We start from the raw sequence: 20240 nt of genomic DNA, 5'->3' as shown, positions 1-20240 counted from the left end.
CAACAATGCTGATTCTCTGATTGAGATGAATGGATGAAAGGCTATTTCAGGAGGAGAATTGATTTGGAGTTCATGTTTTAAAAAATCTGGATTATGATGACACATATATCACTGTAACACATTCCTTGTAAACACCACATAATATACAGCAGTGTAATGCATATAATCTAAGAGAAAACACTTTTGTTAAAAATGTAGGGTAGATTCTATTTACTTAAAACCATCAGTTTAAAAAAAAAAAACATAAAAGAAACAATAGATGATTGTAATTGTTATTTTTTTTTTTTTTTCCCTTTCAGACAAAACTTTTGATAAAGATGATTTGGAGTAAATAACGGAGAATCTAGGCCCTATATTTCAAGCGGGCTGTCAGTTATTCTGCTTTGTACTGTTTCCTAAACCCCTGTGAGCTGTTTGAAGCCTGAAAGAAGCTCACCTGAAGGTTGTATGTTGGCTGCCCAGAAACCTGAATCCTGGTTCCACACAGCTTGGGTCATTCTTCTTCACAACAAGGTGAGTTTATGGTATCTCAAGGTCATTGCTGGGGAACAGACATTGACAAGCTTGGCTGTCTGGGGTCTGTAGCTATACCAATCCTGGCCTCCCACTGTGACTGTAGACAGTGTCATCATGCAAAGTCTGTACTAAGGGGAATTTAGGAAAGGTACATAGGATGAAAATGAGTTGATTTGTTTTAAAGGCTGCATTTATACAGAGTTAAATGGATTCAAAAACCAGATGTTCATATTCACTACAAATGATTAAAAACCCTTGTACTGTTTACCACCTCACCAGAACTTGCATGGCAGTTTCAAAACTGGCAAATGAAAAAGAGGTCTGTGTGATATGTGAGATTAATATATATATAAAAAAATACAGGATCAACACAGCAGCTCTTGAGCCTCTATTTAAAAGTTTTAGACAGCAAAAAGTAAACAACCCAGATTATGCATGGCCACGCACAGTGACCATGCATAGGCAAGGCCATCTGGGTCAAAAACACGTTGTGCTGCTTTAGAGCGAGTCAGAATCTTATGGGACAGAAAAAAAGGCAAGCACATCATTCTGAAATGTCTCACTTAAACAGTGCCCAGCTTGCTGGAAATGCGGTGTAGTGATTTATATATATATATAATATATTTTTTGTTGCGTCTTTCTGTTATGTGGAATGTAATAAACGAGAACCAAAATGATGAGTTTTTCCCCCCTTAAGTGTGCAACACCATTTCCACATTTGTTTTATTTGAAGTATTTGATGTTAAATTTCAGTTTTCGTTTGCTTGTTCAGCTACAAAAAGGCTCAAGTAAATCACGTTATTATTTTATGAAAATGTGTCTATGACCACTTTTACTATGTTTACTATGAGGAAACAGCAATGGCAAGGAATGAAAAAAGGAAGAAAAAATAAAATACAACTTGATGTACTATTTATTTCAGGAATAAACAAAACAACATTTAACTGCTATTTGGCACCCTTTGTTTTATAATTAATTCACTGGGGTAAAGTAAGGCCTTATTGTGTTACATCTTGTAATGTCTTGCTGTAAAATAAAGGCATGCACACAGGGGCCACACCCAACTGCCCCTGCTGCTATGCTGCCTCTGCCTGCGTTCTGAGCAATATAATGGCTTGAATTGCTTTTTGAAAAGGAACGGATATCCAAACGAATATTTAAATTATGAGCGAATATCTGAACATGAAAATCCTGTGTTTGTCTGAGCACTAATGGATGTACACTTCAACACATACACACCCACTTCAGGCTGTAGAACCGTATCAGTTTTACAAAAATAGAACTATATTTGCATGCACTTTTGATTTCAATGAAAGTAATTGACCTGTCTTACTGCATATTACTATTTTCTAGCATTTCAAAGCATTCAAATAACCATATAGGCTGGCTGGTAGGGTGCCTGCGACAGGGTTTAAGGCTAATTCCACCAGTTATATTATTGCCTCAATGGCTGCTTCCAGGGACATTCCTATCCAGAAGTCTGCAGGGCTGCTACCTGGAAGTCAGCACACACCTGTACCTCCACTTACCATATCAAGCTTGAGTTATGCGAGGATGCTTATCTTGCAGCTTTGGTTCTGCAGTCTCTTTTTCCTAAATAGGGGGTGTGCGACTTTACCCCTTCTCCTAGAGAACTGCTAGGAGTATGCCTTACATGTGGATAGTGTGGATCCACATCCCTAGAAATGATGGTGATCATATGTAACCGTAGTTCCAGGAGTGGTATGTGATGCACAACAAACAACCCACAACCTTCCCTGACATATGGCACACCGATTCGTGCCTCCAGCATGTAAGGTCTGACATCACAGGCCTGTGCCGAGGAACATACCACCCGGGTGGGTTGGAGGAACAAGCTTAAAGACCTTCCGGACAGAATTAAAGGGAAAAATAATATTATCTGCATGTCCTTCAGGCCTCTCTGAAGCAGTTGCCCCCCTGTGCCTGATTGGGAGGGACCAGAGCTAACCCAGTGGTGAGCATCCTGGATTAGCTCTGGTTCCTCCCAGTCAGGCATACAGTTGGTCACCCTGAAAGTGCACTTGGCAGCCATCTCTTCATGTCAGGCGTGGGCTGCAAATATAGTTCTATTTTTGTAAAGTTGATACGGTCCTGCAGCCTGAAGTGGGTGTGTATGTGTTGAAGTATACATGTATAGCCATTGCTACACACCGGTGGACCATGATGATGGATGTTTCTTGTGTCATCTGGAAAGAGTTGCATGTTCTGTGTCTTACTTGATGACAGCAGTCTGTGGTTGCTTGTGTTGTTTGGTTACTTTGGCTGCTTGTGTGGGGGTGGGAGTGATGAGTTATGGTTAAAAACCCCAATGCCACATTTCATTGATTTTGTGATGATGATTTCAACCTTAACTGCTGCATTAACTTTGTCAGTTTAAACAGGCTTAAATGGACATAATGTTTATTTCACAAGGTCTCAAAATGCCTCTCATGTTTTAGCCATAAAACCTCTAATTATAATCTATTAATGAACATTTATTATAGAAACTTCATTAACAGTAAAAAAATAATAAATCATGAAACATAAATGTAAATAATTGTTTTTACAACTTTAACTTTAATTCTTCACTAAATTTAGAACTTTTTTAAGTGATTATATTAATGTTAAACTGCAGTTAGTGTGATTTTACTGCAGTGTGGTTTTAACTGGTTCCAATGTGTATTATTATTGTTAAACTGCAGGAACAATTGAACTGTTCTGCAGTGGGAGTTAGACTGCAGTTCCAATGGAATTTTAATACATTGTGGTTTTAAACTGCAATTACAATGATTATTTCAGTCTAGTGTACAACTGCAGTTACAATATAATTTTATTAGTCTAGTGTTAATCTGTAGTTACAATGTGGTTCTATTACAGGCTACTGTTAAACTACAGTTGCAATGTGTTTTTTACTTCTTTTTTCGTGTTAAACTGCAGTTAAAGTGATTCTATAAAATGTATTCTTAAACTGCACTTACAATGCGGTTCTGCATCTCTGTTGAAAGTGTCACGAAAAACTGTGTCTATTAAAAGAGGGCAATTTGCATTTTTTTGTTATAAAAGACACACTCTGCTGAGGTACCAATGTTGCTAACGGAAAAACAAATTATTATTAACATTAACATTTTTCTAATGATATATATATATATATATATATATATATATATATATATATATATATATATATATATATATACACACACACACACACACACACACACACATATGGGCAAACCCAGAAACTCTGCAATCCGTTGATTGCCTAGGTGATTTGCGAATTGTTTGGGCAAAGTCCAAAATTAATCACAAAGCCCTTTCATTCAGGGTTTTACCCAGGCAGGTCTAGGAGTGCCCAACAGTGTCCAGTCAAAGTCCAAAATTAATCTAAAATATCTTTCATTTTATGTTTTCAGGGGACAGAGACAGAGCTAAGATCACTCATCGCAGCCCAAATTTACCACCCTCAATTTGAGGAAAAAATAAAATGTCAAATAAATGTGCATTTACAAAGATACAACCTTAATTATGGTGCTGAAACATACAAAACTGAGATGAAACAGTGTTGTTGTAGATTAACCACAGAGCTTGTTTATTGTGCTGCGCACTGTATAATACTTAATAGCCACCGTACTCTCGGGTACCTCTAACGTAATTCAGAATGTCTTCAGTGTCTCTGGTTTTGCTAGATGCAATAAAAAGGAGAAGTACACAAAGCCAAATACATAGCTGTAATGGTAAACATAACTTAACTGTCTTGTGTTTTCAGGTATGTGACTGACAGTGGCCTGAACGAACGGTCGTTCTTTGAAAGTGAAACACTCCACCACATTGTTTCATTTAATAAAAAACAAAAAATAATAAAGCTTTTTTTAGATTCTATTGATTTAGAAGTACAGTAGTCTCCGTTTATAGGAACACCTCCTAAGAGAACACTTCACCTAAATGAACACCCTTGTAAATGCTCCAGCTACAGGAACTTTGCTTAAAAGAAAACCTTTTTGGCACCGACATGTGATTCATTCACAATGGATACAGTACTGTTGTGTAAAAAAGCGACTTGTCATCGCGAGTGTGTCTTGAGTGACACTGATTGGTTAATTAAATCTTTGAAGAACCACTGTCATATCATTGGATTTTTGTATTCTGATTTCCATGAATGCACCTCATCGCTGCAAAATGACTGCTGTTTCTCTTACACAAAGTTGGAAATTGTTTGAGCTCTTGAAAAAAAACCTGAAATCAGACACAAGGCGCTGAGCAGTTTGTTGTTTCCTGTTCTGGTGACTTGCTTCACCATTTTGTTAAATAATGTGCATGTCTTGTATATTGCTGCTGCATTTTGTAAAATGTATAGGGGTACTGTGTTAATTTAGTTTGACAGTTAGTTTATTAACGTTAAGTTAACCATAAGTAACACCCAGTATTTTTGCTTCTGCCATTGTGACAGCCTGAAACACACCCACCAGAAAATTTCATAGAACATAGCGATTTAAGCTTTTGACCGTGTTGTTTTGCCTTAGTTTTGGTAACATTAGTTTGTCTGTTACTTTATTATTATAGTTTATTAACATACACTTGCCTATTATTTTGCTCTTATTCAGTTCATTTCATATGTTGATGCACTTGTGTCATGACAATACATATTTATTTATTTATTTATTTATTGATTCCTATAGTGCCTGGTGGCTAACTCCATCTTAGAGAACACCTCGGTTATAAGAACACTTTGCTTGCTTCCCAAGAGGTGTTCTGTTAGCCGGAGACTACTGTATTACTATGCAGGACAGCCGCTCTAAGATAGTTACCTTTATTAAAAATGTGGACAGATTAATCTACCGATTTAATCAACTAATGCCTATAAATTAACCGATCAAATTTTTTTAATCGACAGCCCTAATATATATACATACAAACAATTGATTGCAAATAAGTGAATTCTGTTGTATTCTGTATGGATTCTAAAGCTAAATAAGTGATTCCATATCAGACTGGTTCTGGACTTTCTGTGACTTGTGTGTCTATATATATAATGTGTGTCTAACTCTGATTAACAAATAATGGGCCACTCGTAATTAGAGTTGGTGGGTAGGGCTTCATCTGATAATTGCAATTTCTGGATAATTGCAATATTTTGTTTACCCAGCCCAGAGTGATTGCAATTAAATGAATTGTACTGTACTGTGCTGTCTGAAGTTGAATATATTAGTCTCATGCTGGACTTTTGTCTGCTGTTATTGCTGAATGACTATAAACAAAAAGGATAGTTAGATGATCAATCAGGCACAAGTATGTTGTCTTTTTTTGAAAGATTAACAATGAGTTCTCTGTTGAAGCATTACATCAGAGCATAGTGTTTAATGACAGTGCAGACTTCCTAGGGGGTGGAAAGTCCATCTGCTGCAGCACTGCAAAATAACACAGTTAAAAGCACCCTTTCTCTGAATATAGTTTATATTGTATTTGTGTCCCTGTATTAGGTTTCCCAAGAATGAATTGTTCATTTGTAGCTTTACACTTCCATTGTTTGGAATGTTACTGTACGGTAAAAATTAAACTGAAAGTTTTTAAGATTTGCAAAGAGTGAGGAAGTTGAATTCGGGTCAATAGTTGTGCAAAGTGTGCCAGTGGCTGAAGTATTGAAGCATCACATTTCTTCATCTCTTTTTAGATGAGCTGAAAAACAAAGGATCTAACCCAGTGGTTCCCAGACTATTCAAGCTTGCGCCACCTTATTCAGTATGGAAATATAGTGTGACACATCTACTGACCGATATAATTTCCCTCCATTTTCAACCATTTAATTTTCAGATGCATAGCGTACATAACAGATCAAATTGACCTCACCTGCCACGTCAGTTGCTTCGTCCAGTTACAGCATCCAGTTGCAGCACAAATTCGGTTCCCTTGAAGAAGCTACGACACCAGAGCAACACTGGAGTGACGCAAAATATATAGGATTGTGATTTTATTGCACAACAACTAGGAAATTAAGCAATCAGAGAATGGCTACAATGCATGGTGTCCACCAGGGTAAAGCAGTATCCAAAATGATAGAGGAAAAAATAATACTTGCCATGGAAAAATATCCAGAGCTTTAAGACAAAGATCATCGCAATTTTAAGGATACAGAGTTGAGGGGATTCTGTGGGGACGCCACATTGGCTTTGGCGCTCCCGTGATTGGGGAGGTGGGATCCGGCTTAGACTGTTTCTCTTCAACCCCTCTGGCTAGGTGCCGAGTGAGCTTGTGGACGGAGATTTACTGGCCTGGTCATTGTCCTCCAGAGGCCAGTAGGTTACAGACATCTGCTGTCGAGTTCCTGGGTGTAAAAAGACACTGAGTGGTCTGTGGGATCGGAGAACCCCCACTGAAACTCAGTTCCCTGAAATGTGTGACAAATTGGGAGAAAATCAGGGGTAAAATAATTGGAGATGCTAATTTTATTTATTTTTTTTAAATACATGATGAAAGATAATATATGGGAGTTAATTTCAAAGGAACTGCATAAGCCTTGTATGTATGATTTATTGACATATATGTTGAAATACAATTTCTGCATCATGTTAAAGAATATTTACCAAGCTTGATCATAGTTTTGTTAATAGCAATTTGAATAGTTTTAGAGATCTGGCAGTTTTCAAATCTGTCACATCGCGTCTATGTCACTTCAGGTGTGTATGATCATGTCGCTGCCAAATTATCTTGTTGCCCGATGAAAAATCGCACTGTGTTTGGTGTGTAGTGGTCTTAATCTTCACTAGGAACTGCTGAAGCATGTTTGAAGACATTTCTTGCATTCTATACGACACCTAGAAGAAGCTTTTAGTGCCCTTGTTGGCACTGATGTTGTCTGAACCATTGATGGTTTCTGTTTCTCAAAAACACTGTGCTTTCTTTCAAAACAATCTCGAGGTTTACCTGCAACGTCTTTGCGATTTGTGTCTAAATGATGCTTTAATTTGTTTGGCACCATACTTTCCACCGCTAAAATGGAATAACAGATGACACATTGAGGTCTTTCTTCTCCGTTTTTAACACTTATAGTAAAGCCAAAAGAAATATAATCTGGGTCGTATTTTTGTGATCTGCTCCTCGTGTTTCCTCTTCCATCTTAAAGTACTTGATAACGCTATTCTGATCCACTGCACTAACAGCATGTCTTTCTTTTAACGCTATGCCAATAAATCTCAGGTGTGGTGCAAAGTGTCTTACTGTATCTTGAAATGTTTGGTGTTTCAAATGGCCACTAACAAAGCCACTTAGCTGTTAGCAGACAATAGATACCGTAATGCGTGTGAAAATGCCGCCAATTAGCGTTAGTGGGTGTTGTCATTAGCAATGAGTTTGAACAAAAAAAAAAAAAAAATTTCAATACAACACTTTTGTGACACACCCGGGTGTCGCGACAGACAGTATGGGAAACATTGGTCTGACCTGTATGGAGAACATCATTATTATAAGCCTGGTTCCCTAAAATAGAAATATAACTATTACCGTATGGATGTTTACCTCCTGAAGACCCTGAACCTGAATAGATTCTACCAAAACTTCTGCATGCCAGTGATTGTGACACAGTCATGCTCGCCCCCATGAGGGCATAAAAAGACTGCACACACAGATACCAGCATCATTTTTCCTACAAGCATGCTGCAATTATTGATGCAGCAACCTTGAAGGTTAATGGTTACATTTCTATTTCAGGGAACCAGGGTTATGATAATAACCTAGCGTTTCCTGTCAAGTACAAAATGTAACCATTACCATATGGGTGACTGTATCAAAGTTGTTGCAAGGGAATATTGCATAACGACTGGAATGTCACAAGACTAAATGGAGGCTACCTACCTTGTGCGTTACCATACGGAACCCCAGTAACCAGTGGCTTGTACTAAAAAATTTAAGGGAGAAACTCATCTGTTTGTCTATTTGTAAGGGTTGACCTGGAACCCACCCTTAATACTCCAGTTCCAAAACCAGGGTTTTGTGGATCCATTACCGAATTCTGTAGAATCTAGTAAATGGGGAGTAGCCCACACCGCTGCATTGCAAATGTCCTTGACAATTGTACCCTAGAATAAAGTCCACGTAGTTGCCATGCCCCTGGAAGAATGGGCAGTGAGCTTTCTGGAAGGGCAAGTTAGCCAGCTCATAGGCAGTCATGCATGTGTCTGCTATTAATATGGATAGCTTCTGCCTAGACAGGGTTTGACCATGGAACTTCTTTTCCAGGGCAGACAACACATCGTCCGAACTTCCTGTCAACATAGCATGCCAGAGCCCGCACCGGGCAGAGCGTATGGAGCTGCAGCTGCCTGTCAGACTGGGAGGTGGAAAGAAGCCTCCAATTCTACAGACTGGTCGACATGGAATGCCAGGATAGTGTTCGGCAAAAGGCAGGATCAGTATGAAGCATAACCCTGGTCCTGGCCTCTATAAAATGAAGCAGGTTCTCACTAAGGTGAAACTCTGCATCTCGCTGTCTCACTTTGTGAAGGTGATAGCAAGCATCCTGTCCTGTGGGTCAGTCACTGTACAGTCTTCTTATGTCCTCGCTGGTGCACAGCTTTGGTAGAATCTATTCAGGTTCGGGGTTTTTAGGAGGTAAGCACCCATATAGTAATGGTTACATTTTGTACTTGATAGGGAATATTACAAAAAAAAATTGAAAATGTGCATTGCAAATACATACAGTATTATAACCCACTTGTATCAAACATTTTACTATGGTGCTACAAAATTTGAATTGTCCCCTTACAAAGTTCCATAACCTTATATGTTTTTGTAAATATGTTGCCGCCACCAACACTGATCATATTTGAGAATTATTTTAGGTGCCGACTTCATATTTGACCTGGGACCTATGGATACCATATCATGGTTATGTAACTTTTTTTTTTCATAACCAAACTATAATGATTTCTAGGTCAATATTGATTCTGGGTATTGTTTTACAAAGCTGTCCTTGCACGCCATAGCCTTATGTCTCATAGACAATTTAAGATACTGACTTCATGTTTGCAGGGCTATATAAATTCTGCAGAAAAAAATAAGTCACATTGGGATAGGGCATTATGTTTGGGTCCTGCAACTTTTTGCTTTTTTGTTTTACATGATTTTGGTGTTTGCCACATTTGTTTTAACCTATACTTCTGAATTGACTTTTTTGTTTTCTCAAAAACATTGTATTCTAATGGATGCACCAAATACCAATATGTAACTATTTCTGAAAAAGCCAAAAACAAACATTTTTATTAGTACTGTATACCATTGGTGGGATAGAGCCATCAGTCAGCAAGGGATGTTTTCGTTCCAGGGACGCATTAGTAAGACTGACGCTGTATTCTCAGAAACACTGCAACCAATGATTAGTAGAAAACAAATCCCCCAGTGGCCGGGCTACCATCTTTCTGGGAGTCTTGCACAATCAGAAACAGCTGAGAGCAGGCCAGCAGTAATCCTATTTCAACAGAGCTGCTGCTTTTTGGGATTGGGTTACTGCTACATTATTGTGCATAAAAGTTCATAAAAAGTTCATTTGCTGCACGATCTAAGTGAAGCTGCACAGCTTTTACAGCTGTCTGTGCCTGACATATCCCATTCATCTGCAACACAAGTGTAAACCAGCCCTTACCATCTCCTTTTCTGCATAATAACTTTGGCAGTTCTCAACCGAGCTACTTTAAAGGGGAGAAAATTGATAAAACCTCCTTACTGAAATAACAACAAACCTCTCTTATTGTGCAGTAATAATACCTGGCAACTGGAGTGGCTATTGCAGGGTTCAAGATTAGCCATTCTGACAGATGAATTTTTGAGCTGGATGGATAAAAACGATCTGAAAATATGTGAGCAGAGCTACTCTTGAATAGAATTTTTTTTTTTTTGGTGAGATATCAATTCATGGTCTAGTAATTTTAAGTAATGCTATGATAGTTGGTCCGCTGCTGTAACTGTTATATCCCAGACCAACACCAACACTGGAGACACGTAGCAGTAAAGAAGTAGTTGTTTAAATCCTAATACAATAGGATTAAAGTGTCTTTAGCCCATGTCTCATTCCCAGAAAACTCAGGCCACCAGCACAGCCTACCAAATATCTTTTACTTACCCACATATGCTCCGCGATGTAACCCAAAAGTAGCCTAATAAAATACACAACAGACCTTTAAAATATCTTCACTAATCCAAGTACTATCCTGGGTGCTAGATCCAAGGTGGCATGGCTGCAGGTAGAATAACTAATCAAGAGTTAGGGACATAGTCTTGATGGATGTCCCCTGTAGTTTTTGTTGTGTACTTAATTTATTTTAAGGGAAATCTTAAATATGGATACTTTATATTATTATGTAATATTGTATGATGCATGTGCTATATGATTTCTGTTTCAATCATTATTTGCCAAGCTAACAAAATATTACAGCAAATAGTGATTCCGAAAAAAGACTTCTTAAGGCAGGTTGTGGTGAAGCATATTATTGTTTTGCTATGCAGTGAAGCCTGTGCATCACTGATCGGTTTGCCCACCTTACTTTGTCTTGATTAGTCTTTTTAGAAGAAACTGTTGCTGTAATAGTTAGTAAGCATGGCAATTAACAATCTCAGTAGACTTACCAATAGAAAATAATACAGAACACATGAAATAGGATATCAAACAGAAAATAAATTAAATATTAGCAACATGTATATGGTATAAATGATTCCTTTAAGCTTTGTGCCCGCAGACTAATGACTTTTAACTATATGCACTATGGAAATGATACTAAAAGGCTAGCCTAATTCCTGATTGTAAAGGTTGCAGATTCCTTCACTAGGTTATAGAGAAGCACAGGTCCATTATAAACTGCAAGCCAGGATATTATAGTGGAAAAGGTGGAGCTAAAACTGTCTGAAATGGTAAAGATTAAGTATCTGCACTTTATCAGACAGATATGTAACATGCATTTCCTGTTAAACAAATTGTTCCAATAAGGGTATTTCCAGTTATTTCTGTCTTATGTTTGGCGTCACTCATTTGACAGGCTGCATATCACAATATTACCTGCGCAATTTATGTACAATACATGTAACTGTTGCGTATGTATGGAAAATAAACCGCAGGCAAAGCAAAGACTATGAAACAATGGATGTATGATTATGAACACTAAGTAAGCAGCACACAAGTGGTTTATTGTTTCAGCTCAGCAAGTGCGTAATCAGTTTCCACTAAAAGCACCGAAGCATTGTATTTTTTTGTTCATGGTGCTTTTGATTTTACTTTTGACGTTAGCATATTTAAAAAAAAAAAAAATCTTATTAATAAAAAAGTGATAATACTTTAGTGATAAGCAATTCCAGTGGTTCCTGCTGTTATACGGTAGCTGCCGTGTAATGGAAAAATCTTGAGAACAACAGTTTGTTACATGCTTACATGACCCAAGCAATTTCCATGTAATTACATTTTTTTATTCATTTATTTTTTCGGTGTAACAGCAGAAGTTGATACAATAATTATCCAGCTATTACCATGTTATTTCATGGGTATGTGTGCCTATAATTTAAACCACGACCAGGGTTTAAGTAAATGCTATTCTTTTCAGCCTGTTGTTGTTTGTGACTGATGTCTCTTGTAACCTTGTAGTTACCATTATACACACAGTGTGTCTGCTATCACTGCAACATATAATTAATTGAGTTTATATTAATTATACATTTCCTTTAAATTAATTTGCCATTTTCATATACAGGAAGAATATGAATGTATTTAAACTTGTAAGAAACACTATATTCTTTTTTTCTGATAATTAAGTGCTAAATTTATCTATAGTTCATCAAAAGCACAGGTTGTGCCAATGAGCACTTCCCATCTTGTATCCCTGGAGGGATAAGCCTTTTTGGGGGTGAGAAAGAAATTCATTCTCCTTAGCCATCCAATACTTCTTAAATGTCTTTTTTTCATTGCAAGTGCTTATTTTCCGTGTAACCAAAGGCAGGTTTACACCCTGGGCACACAAAGGTGAAAAAGTAGTGTGTTAATCTATTGCACCACCTATTCCCTTAATGCTGCCAATAAACATTATTCAGTCTTATATTTATGGTTAATGCAGTCTGAAATGTAAGTTTGGGTTAAATTCACTTCAAGTCGAGCAAGAGTAACCCTGCAACCAAATTGGGGATTAAACAATAGCTAAGCAAAACAGATGTAGCAGAATTATTAAACCAGAGAAAGATAATATTGACAATGTGATAACTGTATATCTACATTTTTTTAAGGGCTTTAATAAGATTAAACATTTTCTAGCATTGAAATGAGAGGTTATTGTTTTGGCCTTTGCCACAATGTCCATGGGCTTAACTGGGGCCTACTTATCCAGACATGCCTGGCCCTGTTTTTGCTCTGTGTTCTTTCCTGCCGAGGTTGAATGTCTCAGTTTGGATCAAGTCACATTGGTCATATTAGTAGTTTATCATGTGGCCTATCTCCACCCTGCCTGGCCTAGTTACACCCTATCAGCGTGATTAAATTGGGCAGATGGCCCCCTCCTAGCATCATAAATGAACGTGTTGTTGCACTTCGACAGAGTGTGTATGTGCATGCGATGTATTGTAATAGAATGTGTACAGAGGTAATTTACAAAAGGGTAGCAACAATAACGTATTTGCTTTTTTTTGTCGTTATAGAATATTAGAGAGTCTTTCTGTCAAGCTACAAAAGTAAATTATGTTTTCTCTGTTTTGTAGGTCTTCTATCTCTACCCTTTGCATGAGGACATACTTTGTGGGTAAATAATGATAACGCTGTAATACAGTGTCTCAAAGAAAGCAAGTCATTACATCCCAACCTGTGTATATATCCTTGACTCCTTGGGAACCGAATTAATTTCTCTTTAAAATATATATTTTTAAATGTTGTTATATTCAGCCATCACACCCTCTGTAGCAGCAGAGTAAACCACCACATTTGCTCAGTTTTGGAAAGATCAGCTATCTATCTTGCATTCATTTTTGCCAACCTTCAGAGCTGCTGTATTTAGAGATTTTGTGAAGTTATTTTACTAGATCTTGTTTTAGAGCTGGGAACAAATATTTGAGTATTCAATGTGTCTTTGAAGGACCATCTTTGTGGTCACCAAAGCAGAGGTGACGTCACAGAGAAAGTGGGGGGAGCCACTAGACTAATGTCGGATGAATATTCCTGCACATAAAGACCATTCATTTTATGTTGTACTTTGCAAAACATGAGGGCACCTCTTACTTCTAGTAACATTCTATAAAGAGGTCAATGTAAAGCACCTGACTTTATCCTGAGCTCCTATTACTACAGCTGAGGTATGACATACAGGAGGGCACAATCACAAATCCTTTCACTGTTGCTTGCTTAAAATATTTGAACTTAAAGTTTGTGTTGAACGAGTCGTTCTTAAGGAGAAACGTAAGTAAAAACTGCACTCTTGTTCCTGCGTCTTCCAATGAATGCTTTTACAATATGCACATGTATTTTACTTTCACTGTCGTGTGTGATTGTCTTTTTATCAAGTAATGCAAAAACACTAAAAGTATTATTTTCCATCTATATTGATAACCAATTGAATTTCCAATCAATAATTTAATGTATAGCTAGAAAAATGTTTTAGCTTGTTTGCCAGATATCCATGATATAATTAAGAAATAGAAACAGTTTAACAATGTTAATTACAGCTTTAAAGAATGTAGAGAGGACATAAATAAAACACTGAAAAACTTTTTTTCATATATAGCTTACTAAAGTAGGTTATTTAAAAAAAAAAAAGTCCAGTTTAATTTGTTTAATTTTATATAAAACTGCACACACCTATCTAAATAAACATTACCACAGCCTTGTTTTTTAACAGAAAAAAAGTGGTCATGCAAATCCTTACATGCTGCTTTCTCTCACTGTTTAAATCTGAATCAATTAGTATTTGCGTCTCACAATTATATACATTATTTTAATTACAGAACTGTAAGGTCTACAGAAAAAAAAATAATAATAATTTGCCTGATAAAATAAACTCTAGTGTGTATCTACTTTCTGTCATGCATATTGGTACTGCTGATTCAATCTGACCAAATCCTGCTAAGAAACTGTTATGTTCACTCCTGTTTTCCTTGTCCATAGCCAACTGTGGTACCATAGAAAGTGTGTTCTAATTTAAATTAACCACTGTTTAAGAAAAAAGCATGTTAATACACAACAGTGCCACACTGAGGCAGTGTTATTGTTTCAGAATAAAAGTACGGGGGCCAAACTATAAACTTGCGTCCCCCTGTCGGAATACTGCAGGGGCCATGAACCACCTGGCCCCCGTGTTGGTGATGCCCCTGCACCACAGTAAAAAAAATAAAAATAAAAAAAAGTTAGTTAAAATGAAAGAATATTTAAATATTTGCTTGAATTGGCCCCAACCTTTTCTGTTTCCCGTAACCTGCTGGTTTGTTTAGGATCTCTATGGTTTTGAACATGAAAAAAAAAAAAGAAAATCATACAAAAATGTTTTCTGGTTGACTAGTAATGATAATACAGTCAGCACTCGGTTTTCCGTTACCCAGATAAACGTCAGTCGCGTTTTACCACCTGTATTGAGAATAAAATCAATCCTCATTATATACATGTAACAAATTAATGCATTTACCCGTCACATGAGATTTTTGACTCCGTCAACAGCTTTCTGATACAAAGCCCCTCTCTCCAATGTTACAATTTATCTGAATATCCGTCAAAATAAATAAATAATCTCTCTAATGCCAAATCAGTCTGTCTTGTATAGTGCAGTTACACAACGCTTCCTCTAGTTTCACCAGACAAAAATGCAGCCAAAACAAACCGAACGAGACAAGCGAGGGTAATGTAACAGTTAATCATTAAACAGTTCTAGGTACTGTGTAGGTTTGAAAGGAAGCATAACTGCAGTGTACAAAAATGAAAGTTAATGAAAACCTTGGATGTACACAAAAGGTTTGAATTAATCATGAATTATTTCTTTCAGGGCACTTAATTGTTTCTGTTTACACAGATGAAGACGGGCTTTAATCTAACACGTTCTACATCCAAATTTATTTGTATTTTTATGTTTTTGTATGACTCCATCGCCTTGAGGACCGTTCATTGACATTTTTTGAAAGCTGAATTCTTATTCATATTGTGCAGACAATTTACTTTACCAAAGCCGACCTGAATACCAGCAAATGCCAAAAAAGATCTGACCGCCCCTTTGTGTCAAAATGAGACTAGAAGGAATTATTTTCCAGGGTAGCCCCAAATATATCAAACTATAATTTGGAAATAAAAATGTTAAAAGTAATAAATAAATAAATAGATAAATAAATAAATAAATTGCAGAGATATGCTTTTAAATAAAATAATCAAACCATCCGATTTATTTATATATTTTAGTACTAAAGTGGGCTAAGTAATGTTTAATTGTTAAGTCAGTATTGCAACAAGCATAATATCAAAACATTCTAAAATTATAACTATGCGCTTGGGCTGGTGTTGTCTCCCAGTTCATGGCCTGTCATTGACAAAGTGTGTGCGGTTATACCGTCTCACCAGGTTTGACATTGCTGGCTGTGAGCACCCAAGACGGCGAGCCACAATTTGCTGCCCTAGTCCAGCCTCCAACATGCCAATTGCTTGAAGGTGCTGCTGTCATTTTCTATGATTTTCTTTATTGCTTTTGTTCAAGCTTGCAATTCAACAGCTGAAATCACTCCATATCCAGTGTCCAATCAACTATCTCACTAATTAGGTGATTAAGTGCATATGCTTCAGTCATAGTCATTCAAGAGTGTCAAGGATCAATGATCGAGTGATTAAAAAGAAACTAAAAACATTTTGTCAATGCCCATCATTTACAGACTTAATTTTTTTTTTGAAAATAAATGTGTTATAATAGTGATAAGTTTCTTTTTGTGCTCGGTATATGTTCAATTTTAGTAAATCAAATCAACAGATTTATTCGTTTGATTCCTTGATTCACTAACTCAAAATAAATACATCTTGCTGAATTACTTGATTATAAAAAGTTGTTTGAACCGAAAAAGTCTAGAAGGTTGTCTAGGTAGTTGTGCTTACACTTGAAATGACATACAGTTAAAATAAAAAAAAATAAAAAAATACTACATTTTAATAAAAATCCTTAAGGAGAAAACTTGAGTATTAACTATTTATTTTAAACCATGTCATTCAGCTTTAATTGCAACCTATATAATAACCTGCAATTTACAAAAAAAATAATAAATAAATAACAGCTTTGGTGTATGAAATGAAGAAGTAATAGTCGACTTCTTACTTTCCTTTTTATAGAGAGGCTCACACATATAGCAATATGTGTGTTACATATTCTGCCAGTTGCAATTAAGTATGTAATGATCTTTTTTTTATGTGTCTGTCGCAGGAGCAAGCGAGACTTCCAGGGTTCCCGATACATAGTATGAAAGAGAGAGCGAGAGAGACAGATAAGAAAAGAGCACGAAAAGATCCATTGACACAAAAAGGAGTTTAATAAAAATAGCGGTTTTCACTGCTTAATTGCACACTGTTGTCTGCCTATTCTACAATATCTTCAAATATCTTTCTTTTTTTTTTTCAGGTGTGTCTCTTCAGTCTTTTAAATAATAAAATCAGACGTGTCAATGTTTTTCGGTCAATGTAAGCCACCTCCACTTTTCACAATAAACTACTGACCAAAAGATACACTTGGACTGCTGGGGCTGTATATTAAGGTCATCACATGTAGTCTCGGACATTATCGTGCATAGTAGATTTAGTGTGCGCACAATGACATGTAAATGAGTCAAATTGTGTGCACATAAATTAATGCGTTCTCTGTTAATAAAATTATACTTATCACATGCATTAGGCTCCAACTCTAAATTTAGTGCCCTTTAGTAAATGTGGTCCTATGTGTCAGAGAGAAATATTTCTTCCAATTTCCAATGTGTTGCCGTTGCAGGTAATGCTGTGGTCTGCTTATGGTTAGTTAAATATACTGGTATTGTAAAATTGTAAAAAGGTTATGTTTATATATATATATATATATATATATATATATATATATATATATATATATATATATATATATATATATATATATATGTATTGTATGGATTCTCATTTCACATGATTCGTTTGATCAAGTCATCCAAGAACCCTTTAACTATACCTATGTATCATTCGAGGACCTGTAAACATTTACAACTGTTCTCCATATGATAGCTTTTAGTTTCTCACTGGATGATCTCTTTGGGTATAATTAGCACAAATCTCTTGGCTGCTTTAAGATACAGGTGGATACAAGTCGACTGATCTTTTGCCAGATTAATGATAATTTTACCCACTGATGCATTGTCACAGCCAGGACAGCATACTGGCAAAGGAACAAAACATCATCTCAATGTTTTGTGACCTGCCAACCTACAGTATACTTCTCCTGTCTAATTGGGAGCAGTTGGACATTGTGAAAAAGAAATGCTCTGTACAATGTATGTTGTGTGATGAATAGATAAAGTGTCCTTGAGCTCCCTACAACACCACCTTTTCTTATATGTAGAATTCTTTTTTTTTTTTTTTCTTGCAATCTTTATTATTAGTGCAATGATTCACCCAGTGTAGTACAGTATCTGAATAAATTGAGTGCTGAGCTCTGGCAGTCGCACTGCACTGGTATACATTTGTACTCTGTTAACAATGAGCTGCAGACACTTAATCCCCCTGGAATACTGTATTCATGTTCTGTTTGAAATCAACATAATTAAAGTCACACTCTGAAGTAACCTATGTATATAAAGAAAGCTCTTTTACAAGAGACGATTCTATGAATAACCCGTAAGAAGGCTGGTCGTATAATTAGTCCACATTTGTAATTTAGGTGAGAGAATATTTGTTATCTAGCCCAAGAAAAATAAATAAGTAAATTAATAATAATAATAATAATAATAATAATAATAATAATAATAATAATAATAATATTTTTAAGTGGAAAGACATAATTGGAGCTTTGCAGTGCTGGTTACGAAAGGTGGCCTGTTGTCCAGAAGGTTGAGGTTTAGAGCTCAAGCACAGGCTGACAAGCTGTCACTTGCTCAGCAGAGATTTATCTGTTGCCAGCAGTGTTCTGTTTACTGGTTGGTTTAGTTGGCAACATACCGACTGCAAATACACAGTTTGAATGCAATTTGATTTTCTGGCTCTGTGATTTATTTAAATGTGCAGAACTGTGTAGTAACTCTCTTTAGTGTAAATTGTATTTATGTTTATAGTAGTATAGTATTGTGGCAGGCTGGCGAGTGGAAAGAGACCCAGATACAGACTGCAGTTCAAAAAATCCTAATTTTATTATAAAAAAAAAAAAAACACAAAAATAAAGTGCACAAGGGCAAAACAAAGATCTTTAGACACAAATAAAGCAAAAACAAAACTTACAAAAAAAAAAGGTTTCCAGGCTGGGCAATGCCTTCACTGGATTCAAAACTTTCAAACTAACACACAACCACAAACACCAACCTGCTTCCTCAACTCCCTCCTCCCAAATGAGAAGCAGAGGCCTCCTTTTATGTCAGGTGGCTGGGCACTGATTGATCGTTAATTAACCTAATCAACTAATCAACCCCAGCCACCTGACCATAATAAACCCAGGCAGGTAGGGGAAATTAACCCCATCCCTGCCAATTTAAAAAGGGCAGAGCTTTGCTCTGCCACAAGTATTTACATTATGTTCATGTACCTGTAACTTAACTTCATTTAAAAGAATGACAGGGAAAGTTAGACACAAGTTTCATCTAAACACTTTCAGTAAAGGCATCACTTAGTTTGTAGGTGTAGTACGTGGCTATATTTTGCTCAGGTATAGTTTATGTAGTGTACTGTAGGTCAACGTGATTAGACAAATCATCATGGTGAAAGTCTGTTACTACTTTAACATGTGTATCCCTGAGCATCAGTGAATTCTAGTTATTAAGGGAACACTACAGTGGAATTCACTGTCAGTGTAGTCCGACATCTGGTTTCACACACTATAATAATGAAAAAAAAAAAACTAAAATCATATACTTTCAATTTAAAATAATCTTTTATTCGAATTACACCAATGTATGCAATGCAGCAGCATGATTTATTTTGTGTTACCATACCGGTAGCCTACAGGTAATATGAAAGTGCGCTAGGTGTTGTTTATTTGATTTTACTACTGCACTGTATACTGTGTAGGCCTACTATACAGATTTATACATATTTTTATACTGTAATGTGTAGCCTACCCAAAACACATTAGTGTTATTTCAGCACAATGATTTATACATCTTAAATATACTTTATACATCTTAAATATATATGTGTGTGCAATTTTTTATTTATTTATTCTTTAAACCCCACCTCACGTCAGACAAACATATCCGGTTTAGCGAGATTATGTATGATTTGGATGGGATTAAACTGCCTTTCATATATATAAAGTGACCACATGGCTCTGTATTCAGTGGGACAGTTTGGGACAGTTCAAGCTTTTCAACTCACAACCCAATGCATTCAGGTATGTTTTTTATCTGTCTCAGGTACCATTCCTTCCTTTAAGGGAAGCAGGACTATGCTTACCAGAATGCATTGGGTTGTGAGTCCCAAAATGTCCTGCTGGACACAGATCCATACTTGGTGGAAGTACCTTTGGCAGAAAATTACAGCTGTGAGTCTATTGGGATAGGTCTCTACCAACTTTGCACACCTAGATTTGGCA

The 20240-nt window shown here is 36.4% G+C and overlaps 1 protein-coding gene across 2 annotated transcripts in view; it reads left to right on the top strand.

The window, feature by feature from the left end:
- Window positions 1–303: 303 nt before the first annotated feature.
- LOC121315974 (estrogen-related receptor gamma) overlaps window positions 304–20240 on the top strand; it is a 137811-nt gene continuing 117874 nt past the window's right edge. For both annotated transcript variants that reach the window (XM_041250625.1, XM_041250627.1), the window contains exon 1: window positions 304–513. The gene's annotated coding sequence lies outside the window, so the exon portion shown is untranslated. The remainder of the gene's footprint in view (window positions 514–20240) is intronic.

Source organism: Polyodon spathula, chromosome 5 (assembly GCF_017654505.1).
Source record: "Polyodon spathula isolate WHYD16114869_AA chromosome 5, ASM1765450v1, whole genome shotgun sequence".
NCBI lineage: Eukaryota > Metazoa > Chordata > Actinopteri > Acipenseriformes > Polyodontidae > Polyodon > Polyodon spathula.
Note: the sequence above shows the minus strand (reverse complement) of the source record. Positions and strands in the feature narration are given on the sequence as shown.